Here is a 5,768-nt window from a genome sequence, read left to right as displayed (position 1 = left end):
TGTGCTTAATTATACAAGTGTTAAATATTTATTAACAAGTATCTATTCATATTTTAATAACAATTCATTCATGATTACCAATCATATGTTTGGACATTAACAAATAAAATGTATAAAGTTTTAAAACTCTTAATTTATAATTGACCATATTAGATTAACAAATAATATTAGTAAAATAATAAGTGTCATTTTGGAATTGACATTACACAATTATGTTATAAGTTGGAAGTGATATAGATTTGCTTGAATTACTACATGTATATTTTTTTTTGCCATATATAATTAAATGGGCTTGGTGGCCAACATCAATAATAGTGAGGGTGACTTTTTTTATTATTTTAACTTTTAGGAATAATAAAGTCATTTCATGTGAAAAAATAATTTTAGCTAAAAGCTAGGGATTGCAATGAAATTTTAGAATTTTATAATGCTTGACTAATATAAATTAGCTACAATGGTCCTTAAATAATAAGTTTCCATATTAATTTTTTCTATGATTCTGTTTGGTAGGAAGGATTAGAAGAGTAGGGCTAAGACTGAGATAAAATAATCTCACCTTTTATAATTTATATGAGAGAATGAGGAATTTAATTTCAATCTTAATCTCATCTAAATGAGATTACCTGATATCATCACTCTTATAGTACTGAAAAATTAATTTTGAATTTAATTATTTTCAGAACACATTGCCCCCCAACTCTCTCCCTTTGCCCTCACTTAGTCGACGCCTCTCACCATTTTCCCTCCTTTCAGACCAAGTGATGCTGACGCTAGCCTCTCCTCCACCGATGCTACTGCCAAATCTAAAGGGTGAAGGTGAAGATTGAAGATGAGAGAAGGAGGAGAACGACGATGACCCAAGAGTAAAAAATTGCACATGAACTTGCTCTTATTTACATCCTCATCGTCATTTGCATCCTCACCATTTTTAGTATTGTACTCCTTTCACGATTCAATCCCTCCCTGTGGCTTTGTCCTTGAACTGCTTCTAGGGTCATGAAAAATAACAAAAAGAGCGATGAGAAGAAGAAAAAGTGGAAGAAGACAACGAGGAGGAGGAGGACGAGAAGAAGCCTCTTGCACCACCTTGTGGCTCTTTGGGAGAGAAGGAGAGTGATGGAATGAGTTAGGGTTACAGGTTTTTTTTTTTTTTTTAATTTTAAGAAATATTATAATTTTTTTATAATTTATATTTAATTATAAAATAAAATAAAAAAATATTTTACTCCAATCAAACGTAATTTTAAAATTTTATTCCTATTTACAATTTTACTGTCCATATCAATTTTTTTAAATTAAGACCTGTTTGCCAATGGGTAAAGCCCGATTTGGTGTTGAACACGATTTTTCTTGTATGGATTCCACCTATTCCTGTAAGTATTGTTAATTTGTCATCCAATATAATATAATGGATAACTCTTATATATTTAATTTTATATATTTATATACTTATATTTAATTAAATTATAACAGGTAAATTTTTATGTATTAATAAAATTAATAATAAAAATTTATTATAAAATAAATATTTTATAAAAGATTCATATATCTTAATTTAATTAAAATTAAACACGTTAAGCATATAAGGTTTAATATGCAAGTTTTATCCCCTGATATAATATTCCGAGCCATTAGAGACGCATGACTGAAAGAAAACTGGATTTCGCGTTTCCAGGAGATTCGTGTTGCTATTTCCATGTCATCGGTGATAATCCAAGACCTCGCCACGTCCGCGGGAATGCAGTTTTGGGCATTCCGGAATCGGGCGTCGCTTCTCTTTCTGGGTTTTGCCTTCTTCTTCTACCTCCACCCCTATTCATCTCCTCATTCTCACATGGCTCAGCAATCCATTTACGATTTCACTGTCAAGGTCTCTTTTCTCCACTTAAAATTTTTCAATTTTTGCTATACGTTGAAACTCGATGTAGTGAAAATTGTTTGAACTTTCGTTATTCTGCTCCATGGTTTGGTTTCCTGATCATGGGGATCCATATAACATGAAACCAGACATTAATAACTTGAAAAAAAAAAAAAAAGGCACCAAAAAATGGAAACCCAAATTTGACACCCTCAAGTTTCAGAGCTATTGTAATTCAAAGATACTACCAATGAAAGCAATTTGTGTTAATTTTATGGTGTTGGGTTGCCATGTAAGTAGGGGGTAAAAAAGCCTCCCTGCTTTGAATTTCATCGTTTCATTCCTTTGATTCCCTTTTTTTTTTGTTTTTGTTTTGCCTAGATAAATACATCGTTTTATTCATAGTGTTGAAAATCATTGATCAGTTAAACCAATAAATCGTTGAATAAATGTTCAATGAAATGTTTTATTTATAAACAGACTACCATAATTCAATTACAGTTTTGACCCTTCAACTAGTGTTTTGACCAGTTCAATGACTCATCTATTTTTCAGTAATTGGTTTTATTTGACTAATGGTGATCTCTAGAAGTAAGTGGAGTCTCTCAACCTCACAGGAGGCTGAGTTTGGCAATTGTGTTAGCAATTAATGACCTTGTCACTTCAACTTCTGCTCAGCCTGGCACTGCAGGGTTTGCATGTTGATCTCTCATCTGTCTTATTGAATTCGTTTCCCCCATTTTTATTCACAACTTTCCTTCCTTATGTTATTTTGGTATGAACTATAATTGCAGGACATACGAAGAAATGATGTTAATCTCAGTGAATACAGAGGGAAGGTCCTCCTGATAGTGAACGTTGCGTCACATTGGTAATATAAATTGTTTCATAACCTATTTTTCTCCAGTGTGTTATGTGTATGTGCATTTCAACCTTCTCTATGGTGTTCAAAATTATGGTCTATGTTGCTCTGCCTTGCATCATCAATCACCTCTCACGGACAATGGAGCACTTTCAGAGATAGCAAGTGAGGAAGTCCAGTTGTGTTAAATTAATAAAAATAGAAGTTATTAAATTTTACATCTCATTTTCAAGTTCAGTTATGCAACTGATCCATCAATTTTTCAAATATGGTTGCTGTTTGAAGAATCACTATGTAATCAAAGGGTCAATGTTGAGAGTTGCTTAAAACTGTATCAGTTTCATTCTCTGTTGCTTGGCATAAAAAAGTACCATCTCCTTGTTTTCATGCCTTTACTTTGTTGATCCATATATGCATTCTCTTATTGAATTTGATGCTTTAGAAGATGCTATTCAATTGCAATAGGCTAAACCAGAACAGAAGAAAGATTCAAATAGATACTTTTATTTAATGTCCAAAGCTTGCTTTCTAGTGAAATAATTGAACTCTGAAAAGTTTGTCTTCATTTCGGATCGTAGATAATGGGTTATGATTAGAAAAGGAGAAGGAGACTCATATCCCTGGTAGTACTGACTCGTGCATTGGTATTGCATTGCTTGATTTGTGGCAAAAATGATTCCCTTACTGCAATTTTAATGTTCAAGCATGTCTCAGATATGTTTAGGGGAAGCATTCTTGTGATAGTGATATACTATTAGAAACAAGAATTCTTGAAAGCTTTTTATGACAATGTTGATTTTATTTGGTGCCCTTTGTCTGGTTGCCGAATATTCTTGATGGAGAATAAATTTCAATCTATCAACATGGATCTTAATTCTAAAGTTTTAACGTGAAGAGAAATGAAAATATTTCTGTATACCACAATACCTTCACTGGTATGTTTAATAGGAATCAATCCCCAAGGACATTGGACCAAAACATGGACGATTTCTGTGTTGGCTGTGCCAACTTCTGACAATCATGAATTATAGCTTAACTATAAAGAAACCTCTATGACAGTGATAACTTCAAAATCTTCGGACACTTGAACTCTTTACTACATAATCTCTTTGGTGACACACGGTGTTGTATTTTTGCAATCAGCTGATTATAGGGATATGTTATTTTCTTTATTTTGTCCTATACACTCTTATTTAGCAATATTTATAATTATCATTATAATTATTGCTGCAGTGGGTTGACAGAAACAAATTACAAAGAATTAAATGCATTGTACGAGAAGTACAAGGACCAAGGTCTGTCTTTTAAGTCAAGGAAGAAACTTCAATTTCATCACATTACTTGAGGTTATTAATTTGGTAATACATGAACTTATGTTTTGTCCCTAGGATTTGAAATCTAGGCATTTCCATGCAACCAGTTTGGTAAACAAGAACCAGGAACCAATGAGCAAATTGAGGAAGCCGCATGCTCAAAGTTCAAAGCAGAATTTCCCATCTTTGATAAGGTGATTTCTGATAATCTCATTGTGGTTAATGAGAGTAATGCATAGTTTCTCTATTGAGGAATCTGTTATTTGCCAATCATTTTCACTCGTGCTGTTCATTTGTGGCGAGTAAGATGAGTTCCTTGCAATGTTTCACTCTGTGTGTCTAAATTATTAGATGTAGTTATTTTAGCCTGATCTTGTGTTCCCGTGGTCTTAAATGAAATCTTTGAAGGATATCATTTCATGGTTATGTCAGTTAAGACTTGAGACAAATGGAAATCGTCCAAAATTGAATTTAATTATTCTAGATTCAGTTAATGAGAAGGAAGCATCCCCACTTTTCAAGTTCTTGAAACACGAGAAGGGGGGATATTTAGAGATGGTATCAAATGGAACTTCACAAAGTTCTTGATAAACAAACAAGGGAAAGTTGTTGGCAGATATGCTCCTACCACAGAACCCATGAAAATTCAGGTTAGCCTTTTTTTTTTTTTTAATTGCCCACGGAGGTTAGATATATTTTGTTATTTTTGTTTAGTGTGTATACAAAGTTAGGCAATAAGCTTTTTGTATGTTCCTTGCAGAAAAACATCCAGAATCTCTTTAACTCTTCTTAAGCTTTAAGGCTTGATTGTATCCAACGCGTCATTAGTTATTAGCTTAATATTGTAATTATCTAGTTTTGCTTGTCTCTTCTTGATGGCATACTGGAGCCCATAGCATAGTGCATCAGCTGGGGCTGTCCTTCTGTTATTCTGTACAGGGCGTAGACTAGATTTCCTAGAAGCATGTTGCTGCATTCCTGGTTACTTGTTTTAAGAAATTCTGCAAATGTTGTTTCAGAATTTGCAGTAAATCCTCTACTCTTTCTAATGGTGTAGCAAGAGAGCAAGTGTATAGTATAATCTAAGTATGTATTAGGATATTTTGTACTGAACATTCACGCGTAAAAAAAAAAATGAATAAAATTGCTGAGACTGGAAACCCTGCAGGATAGAAATTACCAATTATCATTTTTTTTATTGGTTCTTGCATTAAGTCCGGTTGAATGAAATGTTCATATGGATGAGTGGGGCGACCACTATTTCCTGCATTTTCTCTTGTTATTAAAGGAGCATACTCGTGTGTTATTCCTTGTTGTGTTCCTGAGTTGAATGAATTTTGCATCTCCTGGAAACTTAATTCTATCTTGCTTTTCTCTCTTGAAATGGGACAAATCGAATGTGATCGAAGATTGAGGGTAAATAAGCATGTTTCTCCAGAAGGGTCAAATTCGTTATATGGAATTTTCTTTTTTGGTACAGGTGTATGGAATTATTGAGGGTAAATATGCATTGGGCACAACTGCATGGGTTGCATACTTGCATGTCCTATTTTGGTCAAAACGCAGGATCAACATTTTGATCCGACAGCTTTTGTAAGGTAGCGGTGCTTCGCCCAATTGCTTTTGGGCTCGGGGCCCATCAACTGTTTTCCCCCATTTTCTTAAAAAGCGTCATCACTTTGACGCAAAGTTTTTAATATTGTTGTTGTCATGATCATCGTCATCATCAGTGTTT

The 5,768-nt window shown here is 33.6% G+C and overlaps 1 pseudogene; it reads left to right on the top strand.

Annotated features, from left to right (window-relative positions):
- The first annotated feature begins 691 nt into the window (after positions 1 to 691).
- On the top strand, positions 692 to 5,193 carry LOC129310178 (probable phospholipid hydroperoxide glutathione peroxidase; annotated as a pseudogene).
- Positions 5,194 to 5,768: the final 575 nt, after the last annotated feature.

Source organism: Prosopis cineraria, unplaced genomic scaffold (assembly GCF_029017545.1).
Source record: "Prosopis cineraria cultivar Desert tree isolate PC_DT_omini unplaced genomic scaffold, ASM2901754v1 PC4, whole genome shotgun sequence".
In the NCBI taxonomy this organism is placed as follows: domain Eukaryota; kingdom Viridiplantae; phylum Streptophyta; class Magnoliopsida; order Fabales; family Fabaceae; genus Prosopis; species Prosopis cineraria.
The sequence above is the reverse complement of the archived record's forward strand: the minus strand, read 5'-3'. Positions and strand labels throughout refer to the sequence as shown.